The sequence below is a fragment of the Hirundo rustica genome, chromosome 16 (assembly GCF_015227805.2).
Source record: "Hirundo rustica isolate bHirRus1 chromosome 16, bHirRus1.pri.v3, whole genome shotgun sequence".
Taxonomy (NCBI): domain Eukaryota; kingdom Metazoa; phylum Chordata; class Aves; order Passeriformes; family Hirundinidae; genus Hirundo; species Hirundo rustica.
In genome coordinates this window covers 5,089,793-5,100,026 of record NC_053465.1, presented here as the reverse complement: position 1 = coordinate 5,100,026, position 10,234 = coordinate 5,089,793, and positions in this window count along the sequence as shown.

Genomic DNA, 10,234 nt, shown 5'->3' with positions numbered 1-10,234 from the left:
GTGAAATATTAAAGGACGTGATCAGAACCGGCTAATTGTACATATAACCTTTAAGACGTCTCGGACAGGATTCCAGCCTTCACCTCGGGCTATAAAGGGAAAATAATGAGGCCATAAACACACATTTAAGTGTGTCTTTAAAGTTTAAGGAGAGTTTAATTGCGGGCGCTGGGGTGCCTGGGAGCAGAGCCGAGCACAGGTAGTGTTTTCCCGGGAGATGCTCAGCAAGGGCCAGGCTCAGCATCGAGCTCTGAGGCTTTGCCTGCCCCGAGGGGAATTGGTTTGTGCTAATAAATGTCCCGGCTGCAGGTCAGATTGTAAATGAAAGTGATATTTAATGGCCCAGATCTCCCACTGGTGTAAACCAGCCCTGCGCGCTGCTCGCACGGGCTCTGGCTTGGTTTAAATCCAGCTGTTACTGACCCGTGGGCATGACTTTGGGAAGCTCTTTGGAGCTTGATGCTGCTTTACAACACTCCCAAGGACGGAGCAATTGCAAGGAGCCAGTCCCTCCGCGTTCACAGCAGCCTGAGCAGATGCACAAGGACCCCTCAGCGTCTGCCTGCTCACCCCAAGGCAGGTCCCAGCACCCTGGGAAAAGGAAAATGGAAGAGAGAAAAGGGGTCTTTCTTTCTTTTTTTTTTTTTTTTTTTTTCCTCCTGCTGTGACTTTTAGCCGTGCAGATCAAAAGGCAGATGAATCTGTGGCCATCTGCAGAGCGGGTACAGTGCCCCAGGAGGGCCGTGCTGGGCAGCAGTGCCCTTGGGGATGTCACAGGCAGCCAGGGAGAGCTGTGCCCAGCCTTGTTAAGGCGGTGGGATTCAGCAAAGCATCAGGAACAGGAGCTGGGCAGGCTCAGTGACAGCTGCACACCTGATGGCACAGAGCAAGGATCAGACAAGCTGCTGGTTTATTACTTTTATTTAATCTAGAAAAAGTTGTCATTGAGGGGAAGTAGAGTAAAAGAAAGCAGAACAAAATCCAGAATATTTTTAACAACGACTCGTCCGTGAACACCCTGGGGCCCCAGTTGGACTTTCCCAGCCTGTTTGCAGCCTGGGTGCAACAAACTCCCATCTGACAACCCTGTGATGAACCCTGAGGCCCTGATAACCCTGACTGACCCCTGCAAGGGGACGTGCAGACATCGCTGACGTGTCTGATGGAGCTGCAGGAGCCCCACCGGCTGAACTGCCCTCTCAGAGGTTGTGGTGTGCTTGGAGGACAGAACACTCCAGCTGTGCTCCCAGCTGGTGTCCCACCAAGCTGCTGCAACTCCCCAGTGCAGCTCTGAGCTCAGCATGGCTGTCCTGCAGCTTCTCAGGTGCTGTTGGGGGTTTGCTGTGCGCCAAAATCCTCGCATTTTTCAGAGGGATGGGTATCAACTGCACAGCAAGTGGAGGCCAGCTGGTGGTCAGTCTGTGAAGTCAAAGGAAGAGACGTCATCCATTAATCAATTCCACATTCCCCTCAGAGAACTGATGGAGCAATGGACAGTCTGCTGCCAACTCTGCAGACAGCACAGGGGGTGTCCACCTTGGGAACGTGGGGAGACACCCACTGAGCAGCAAATATTTGGGGAGAATCCCTCCCAGGAAGGTGGAGGTTCAGCCTGTGCACTCACAGACTGCCCCAAGGTCCCTCCAAGTGCAGGGTGACGCAGGATGCAGGTGACGTGACCCTGCGCTGGGCTGGGGAGGTGACAGGCACCCAGCCCCAGGGACCTCTGTCCTCTCTGGGGCTGGGTGTGAAATTAATTGATAAAGCATAATCGCTGTATCAATGCCTTTTTTGGAAAAGATAAAGTACACTTCAAAGCTAATTTAAGCCTGCAGACAAATGGCTTAAAGAAGAGCTACTGTACTGAAAAATGGCCGTGTCGTTTTTTCCCCAAATCATAGTTTCAATGCACACAGCCTCAGCCTGACATTCTGAATTATGGCTTTTATTAAACATTAGTAATAGAGTGCACTTAAATCATGGTTTCCCTGTAAAAGAGAGATGTGTTCAACTCAGATCTGCACATTTTAATGCCATATTTCTTCCTTTTACTCTCCCCGCAAGATAAATTTACTTACTCCACAAAAATGTTTTGCTGAAAAGAATAATTCATCCTTCAGTGTCCATCTAATGCACCTTGTGAGTAATGTGAAACGATGCAAAAATTACAATGCACCGGCCATGTCTGGAATGCTTAGATGCCTCCGAGTTAGAGGTTATGCACACAGAGTATTGAAATTAGATTTAACAACTATCATCTTTTACAATGTTGCCTTGATGATTTTTTTTTTTTTCCCCCTTTTATGGCTTTGATCAGATGCCTTCTGAATACATTGCCGGTAACAAACCTCACTGCTGCTCTGCAAGCCCTGCTCAGCTCTGAGCCAGGTTGCCAATAACTGGGGTTTTTTTTTCCTTTTTTTTTTTTTTTTTTTTTTTAAGTGAGAATATTTGTAGCCACAATTTGCTCTAGCAGGCGAAATTCAGATTATATTTTTACTCCATGAGTACGAAAATAGGTGGTGGGGTGAGCAGACAGCTGTGGAAATAGCATCCTCTAGGTATCAGATTTTGCTGTGCTGAGCCCCCAGTCCTCGCAGAGTGAGGGCATACCTGTGCCCTCTGTGCCCTGGGAGAGCTCTGCATCCTCAGCACGGGGTGAATGGACCACGGGCTCCATCCCTGCACATGTCCCCAGCCCTGGCACGAGCAGCAGGCGCAGCCTCTCACTCCAGCTCCAGTTCCTGGTCCAGCCATCCTCTCTGGGTACACACAGGCAGAGCCAGCCCTGCAATGTGACCTCTGCTTAAAGGACAGCAACTGTACCATGGAATCAATGTCCCTCTGCCAGCAGCTCTGCATTGGAGCTGCATTGCAGTGTCAGCAGCAGGGCTGCTCCTGCTCCGGCTCTCACCTGAATCCACAGCCACCCACCGACACTTTGGGGAGCGGTGTGCCACAGCCCTGCCCTGGTGCTGGAGGGGACGAGGGGTTTGGAGATTGCCAAGCACCTGTAGGCACTGGGGACGTGGGTTTGCTGAAAATCTGATGCTGCTAACTCACTGTGGAGTTTGACTAACAGGGAGAAGATGGTCTTTAGTAAGCATGCAAATCTTTTGCTTTATTGTTGGTAGCATGGTAGGGATATTAACTGATTGGTCCCCCAAGAGTCCTCCAATGTTGGTAACAGAAGAAGTATTCCTCTGTTTTGTCAGTTCCAGGTCCCTGGGGAGGCAGCAAACACCATTCCCAGCAACCCTCCCTTGGGACTTCCCAGCCCTGGAACTCACACCGACACACCACAGGAATATTTATGATTTATAGGAGGGGGTTTATATTGATACCTGGGACTCCCAGCAGGGTTATGATCCCATTATACACAGCCAATAGGAAAACCAGTCTTGTAGATGGTTTGAAAGAGAGCCATAAAAATGCGACTAAGAGAAGCAACTTCATCTATCCCACACAGCAGCTTAGCAGGGAAGTTTCTAATGGCACCTCTATCAGCTCAGAGCCTCACAGATTCAGAGCCTCAGAGAAAAGGTTTGTCTGAGTTAGCTGCTCTAGGATGAGTCCCCAAAGAGCACGTAAAGACTTCTGAATTTGACCTGCTGAACTGAAGTTGTTGTTAAGACCTAAAATTATTGCTGTGTTATTGCTGTTGGGTGGATGACAACAGGAAAATCCCTGGACAATGGACATTGGCAATGACTTTATCGATAGCTTGGTGACTTTGACTGTCTTCACTATTATCCCTTCCCCTGAACTTCAGTTCCATTCAAATTTCCTCTCAAAGAGCATAAATGCTTCCAAACTGAAGTGGAAAAACCTCCAGCACATTAGCTAATAGCACATCAGAGGAAGCGCCTGGCTGCGACTGTAACCTCAGTAGGCATCTTTACATGGGAGGACGTAAACTGTCTCTGAATTATTTATTGAACCAAAGTCATCAAATTGGACAATTAACCTTGAAAACTTAATTTAAGCACCATAAAAGAAACATCTCCTGAAAAATGTGTCCTTAATAAAAGCCAGAAGCACAAACTGTAGCGGGTTCTGCCATGGTCTGTTGCAGGAACTGGGAACTTCAGCAGGTTTGTCCCTGAGGAGGGATTAGTGCTGGAGGTGACTTGGCAGAAAGGCAGGAATTTGGAGAGCAGAGCGGAGCAGAGCATGCCTGGAGCTCTCTGAGTGCTGCTCCAAAGGATGCTCATCCATCTCCAGGGCTGCAGAGGGATCCTGGGCAGCCACCGGCTCTGGCTGCCCCGCCCAGCCCCAAACCCCGCCGCTGTTCCCCCGCTCCTCATTTCCCCACAGGGATGGAGACAACGCAGGAATGCAGTGAAGTGATGGAGCTGGAGGCTCTCAGGTGTCTTCATTCCCTTCTCTGAAAGCATCGGATGGGTGGAGTTGTTCCAAAGGATTTTGTCACACAAAGAGCCTGGAAACCCTTTGGAAGCAAAAGGCAGGTTCCCTCCTCAGTGCCCTCTGCTGTGGATGAGCTCCTGCTCCAGGCTGGTGCCTGCTGTGCTCTTCTGACACCACTAAATGAGGGAAGCTGCAGAAGGCTTCAGCAATTTATTCTGTTTAATTTCCTCCACAAAGGTGTTTTATCCTCACTAATAAAAAGAGTGGAACTTGATCATTTCTAAAATATTGTCCCTTCTAAATCTTTATGGCTCAAAGTGGACTGAGATCATTAGAAGTTACTTTATGTGCAGCTCAATCAGCTCCAAAGGGCTGTCTCAGTGACTCCGTGCTTGCCGAGAGCAGATCCCATTTCCCAGAGGCAAAAGGACAACACTTAATCACTTCCTCACTTGTTAGGTGTTTTAACAAGTTGTATTAAGCTTCATCAGTTGGAGCTTTCATGCCAGATTAAAAATGACAGTTCGCCTCTCTGTTATTATAGGACATCATTTGTTTTCTTTTATTTTGCCGGGCACTTGCATGCCACTGTAATTTCACATGAAAATATATGACTGATGTCACCCAGAAGTAATTAGGTTTTAAAAGCCTTGATTGCAATAGACACGGACGTTACGGCTTTATGGTGCCAGTGCTTTGCCATCCACTTTATGGCTGTTGATTCTGCAAGTATTTCATAGATCTGTCAATAGGAATAACTTAGCTGATGTTGACTGGAACTATTAATCAGAAGGAAGGAAAATATACATTTTTATTCCTGCTCTCAGACTTGATAGCTCAGTAAAAGCCTCCCTACCCAACTTTGCAACACTCCAGGGTTCCCTCACTGCTGAAATTAGAGAGATGCAGGGAAATCCTGGGCTCCTTCAGATTTATAAACAAATTGTTTTAACACATTGTGTTGAAGAGACTTGTTCTTCACCATTGTATATGGATATTGTATTTTAATGCACAGGGAAGAACAAACTGAATTGTTCTGGCCTTGTAATAATATTTTATAGGGATCCATCTGATTCCACTGAGGGAGGGATGGAGCAGTTGCCTTCCTGCTGTGTTCTAGGCAGAAAGTGGGTCAGAGCCAAGGGCTCTGAGGGTTGCATTTACATCTCAAAACCCAGCTCTGGTAGTGTGGAATTAGACCACTCATGTTAAAATCCATTTCTGTGGTCATGCCAAATCCAGGAACCTTCTGGTTTGGTGACCAGCAGGGAAACAGCGGAATAGAGGGAGGTGAGATCCTGGTGCTGCTGCAGGTGAGTGCTCAGCATCCCTTGACCTCAGTGGGACTGGGAATTTGCCCAGCCAGCTAAGTACTGATTTAGATTTCAGAAAGGCTGCAAAGCTTGGGAAACCAGGGAGGACTATTTAAAAGAGTTTGTGTGCAACCCAGCAGTCTGAGCCATTTCACAGTGATCAGAGCCCCTCAGGTTTTTGTCATGAGAACCACAATAAGGAGTTCAGCTGCTGTTTTCACTTGTGACTTCAAGTTCTTCGTTTAAAAAAACCCACAGAAATTATAGATATTTGTTTTGGGGGCCTTTCTTCTGCTGTCACCTCGGTGATAGGGTGCTCCTGTAATGGCAGTGAAGGTGCCCTTGGGTAAGGCAGACCCAGACCATTCCCACTGCTCAGGCTGAAAGCCAGCCCCATGAAATGGATGTGCTGGGACTTATCCCAGTACATAAGAATGTCACCTCTCCCTGGTTACATCAACCTTTGAATCAAATCTTGGGCGAATATCCCAGGTGGCAAGAATGGACTTTGCTGTGCCAAGAACAGCGAGTCCATTTCAGAACCAGGGATTGATCCCACCCAGTTCACTCCAAAACACGTTGGCAACAGCTACAAAACCCTTTGGTCCAGCAAAGTGTGGGAAAATGGAGCTTTTCTCCAGATTGCTGCACTGTCCTTGCTTTTTCAGAGCTGAAGCCATATCCAGAGACCAACCACACCACCCTTGGGAGGTTCAGCCATCCAGGAGGCACCAGGAAAGTTGGCAGGTTCAGGGGCCAGCTCCTGTGCACTAAAGAAAGTAACGAGGAGGCTTCTGTCTGCGTGTGTTTAATGGAAAAAGGATTTCTCCTGCACTGTTGCCTTCACGAAAGGAGCTCTGCCCTTCCTGGGATATTCCATGGTCCCAAGGATTTCACAATGCAGGGAAGGCATCTCCTGGCTTTTCCACACAAAGCGCTGTGTCTGTCTTTCATCTGCCCTGCAGAATCTTCCGCTTGACTCCTGATTAAAATACGAGCTGCTTTACACTTTCCTTTTCCCTTTTTTTTTTTTTTTTTTTTTTTTTTTCCATCTCCCCCAGAAGAAAATTCTAGACAGCAAACACGGGAAGAAAAAAGGCTGAATTGCCAGCAGATAAGCCCAATTTCACTTGACCCCTGAGCTCTATCGGTCACTCCTAACAATGGGATGTACTCTTATCTCAGCACACCACTTAACACCCATTAATGCTTTGGGGAGTTAGTCCAGCTCTTTAAGATCCCCACGTAAGGATTTATTTCAAACACTGGGATGAGTGGGATGACTGCCTTTAGCAGCTGCAGTCTGAAGTGCTGCTCTGTCCTGCTCAGTACTCTGTTCACTGTAAAGCTTTAACCCAATGGATTAAGGACCTGTAAGAAAAAAAAACCCCACTTAGAGCAGATTTGCAGCTGGTTTGAGTTGGGGAAGCTCCTGCAGCACACGCTGGTACCAGTTCCCTTCCTGCAGGAGGATTGGCATTGCTCCACAAATTAATTCATCCAGGTCCATTGCCTGATGGTTGTGCTGACTTACAGGAGAGGAAAGTCTGGTTCCTCATCGAGTCTGGAAACCAGTCCTGACTTTGGATGCAAATCCTGGAAGTTTTTATTGGGAATTTGGAGTTTCTCTGAGTTGTCTCCATTTCTTTTCCTTCTGCAGGAATGGCATAAAAATTCGGGCTCTTCTAAAAAGAAAAACTTCTATTTACTCATCTAATTATCCTGAAATAATTTTAAATCTGATTAAACTGAACATGGCTGCAAACTTTGCTCTGTTGAGAAATTTCCAAGGAGAGTTGATGCAGATGCACAGGTTTCTCAGCCTCATGCGAGCTTGTTTGCCACTGCTGGGCAGAATTAAGGACTTCAGAGCAAGTTTGAAATTTTGACTTTGTAACAGAAACAAAATCAAATAGCCATATAAAACAGAGCAGCCTTCCCACATCCCCCATTACAGTGATTCCAAACACAATTTGGGTCAATACAACTGCCTTCAACAGACCCCTCTCCGGGAAAGAGGGACATCATCTGAGAGCTCCAGTGCTGCTGGAGAAGGATTCCCAGACTGACAGCAAAATTAACTAAATCCTTGTGGAGGACTGGCAGAAAAATCGGCTTAGACCACTGTAAAGGAAAAATTACACAGTGAAAATAAAAATGATAATTAATTTTTTTTTTTTTTTACTGGTTGGGCTGGAGTAGAAGAGCCTGAAAATCGCAGAAAGGAGCTCATCTCTACTCCCTCTGTCTCTGTCCCAGCTGACTCTGTCCCTGTCTCTGGTCCCAGTCAAAATTTAGAGCAGCCCCCTTCATATTTCCAACTGGTCTTACATTTCTCACGGATTTTGACTGAACGCGATATCTGACTTCAGCAAAGTGTGTTTTCTTTCTGAAACGCTTTTAGCCCTGATTCATAACTGGTAGGAAAAAAATAATCTATGGAATGAAATATGCCGAGGGCTTTAAGCAAATATTTAGGCAAAAAGCAGCTGGTAAATCTCTAATGAATGGCTGGATGCAGAGCTAACGCATAACTCACGGCATGCCAGCCAGAAGAGCCTAATCCATCTCCTCTGCTCCTGACTCCTCGTGACATCCCGGGAGCTGGGGCTGCACTGGGAGCACCCAAGGCAGGCAGCAGGAGAGGAGGGGCTTCCACAGGCTCTTCCCTGTCAGTGCTGGGCTCTGCAGCCAGAAGGACTGTCCAGGATTGTTTTCTCTGGTTCAGCCTCTCCTGCCCTGGTTTTAAGGACAGGCTGTCGTATGGGGGGGACTCAGGGGACAGAGGTTTGGAAGGACAAACTTATCACCCTTGGCGGATGTCATCCACCCATGCACTCCCCTTCCTCTCCACACAGAACAGCTTAATATAATCCCACATACCCTATAAAAAAATCCCATTTTCCTTATAACTTCAGTAACACTTTAAAATAATGGGACGTTGATACTGCATTACAAAGCAATTCCCTTGGATGGATACATGGCACGGTCCTTATCAAGTGAGTTCAAGGTGATTTATGTTATCATGGTGATTTTGCATCTTGTTTATTGCCTTCTAGAGATCACTTTGCAGTGATTTTTAAGGTGGCATGGAAATTACCACCTGATCTGTCTTCTAAATCAATGAAGCCTTTTCCTGCCCAATAATAAAGCTCTCTTATGGTTTTCAATGAGCAGATATTAGCTAATGCTTAATTACTGTGGAGGGGCCAGCGCTAAGCACAGGAGAGTCAACAGCATTAATAAAACTCTGAGAGTAAAAATAAATCAGGAGGTACAACAAGGGGAACATTGAGGAGTGAAATGTTCACCTCTGGCATTGCCTTGAGGTGACACCAGGGTCTCACTGTCACATCTCAACCCTTGGGTGTTTCATGGACAACTTTCTCCTGTGAAGATGTTGTTGACCCAGCCCCTTGTTGCCTAAAATCCCTCAGTGCCTGGAATGCTGCCCTTATCACAGGGCTGGGATTCTCTTCATTGATTCCTGACACAATTCCCCACTGATTTGGAAGAGCCAATCTGCAGCTGGTGCTGGAAGTTTCATATAAAGGCATCAGAGGTGACAGCCAGGGCAGGTCTGTGATGGGACACCCTCAGCTTGTTCCGACTGCTGGTGGAGGAGACAAAAACCACACTGCTCCCTCCATCCCTGCCTGTGCAATGGGACACCAGCATCCAAACCCTCTCTCCTCCATGGAAACCAGTCACCTTCTCCTCTGCTTCACTTCAGACTAAAAAATTCATATCTGCGGTGCCTGGCATTCCACAAATCACAGCTGGTCCTTTCAGAGGATCCCCAAAAGCTGTCACCTTTCTCCCTGCTTTCTCACAAGGAGGCTTAAAAGAAACACATTTTACAAATTTTCCCTGCTAAAAGATGCAATTTAATATGAGACTGGGGATGAGGGTGACTTCTTTTGTCACAGGACTCTTGGAAACGGTGTTGGCTAATGGTTTGGGCACAAGTAAATGGCAGGAAAAAGGTGAACAGATGTGAGATGGAAACATTTCTCCACACCTGGGTAAAAAATCCCAGACTTTGGGCACAGCAGTAGAAGCACAGGCTGGTCACTGCAGGCTCAACAGCTGCCTTTTATTGGCACAGTGAATCCCCCAAGCCACAGCCAGCCTGCACATCCTTGTGGACACCATCCTTTGCAGCAATGCATAACCAAAGATGAATTACAACAGAAGAGTTGAGGGCTTTTTTACCAAAACATGCTGAACTCACAAAAAAAATCCAGCACTAGCAATAAATTCTCAGCATAATCTTAAGAACAGGATGTTTAAATGTGACCAATACTCCACAAAGAGCATGTTCTAACTCCTGTCTGACACCCGCATTGCTTCCACTTCTGAGCAGCTTTATTTTCATTCCCCAGAGGAGTTGCATATCAAATAGATCATTTTAGCGTTACTCCATAATACCTTCTTATAACTGATACATTGTGTAAATAAAACAAAACATTAATAAAAATGGTTGGTGTCTTATCTCCAGCTCCAATTTGAATGCTTACAGGCAGGGAAAAAAAAAAAAAAAAAAAAAACAA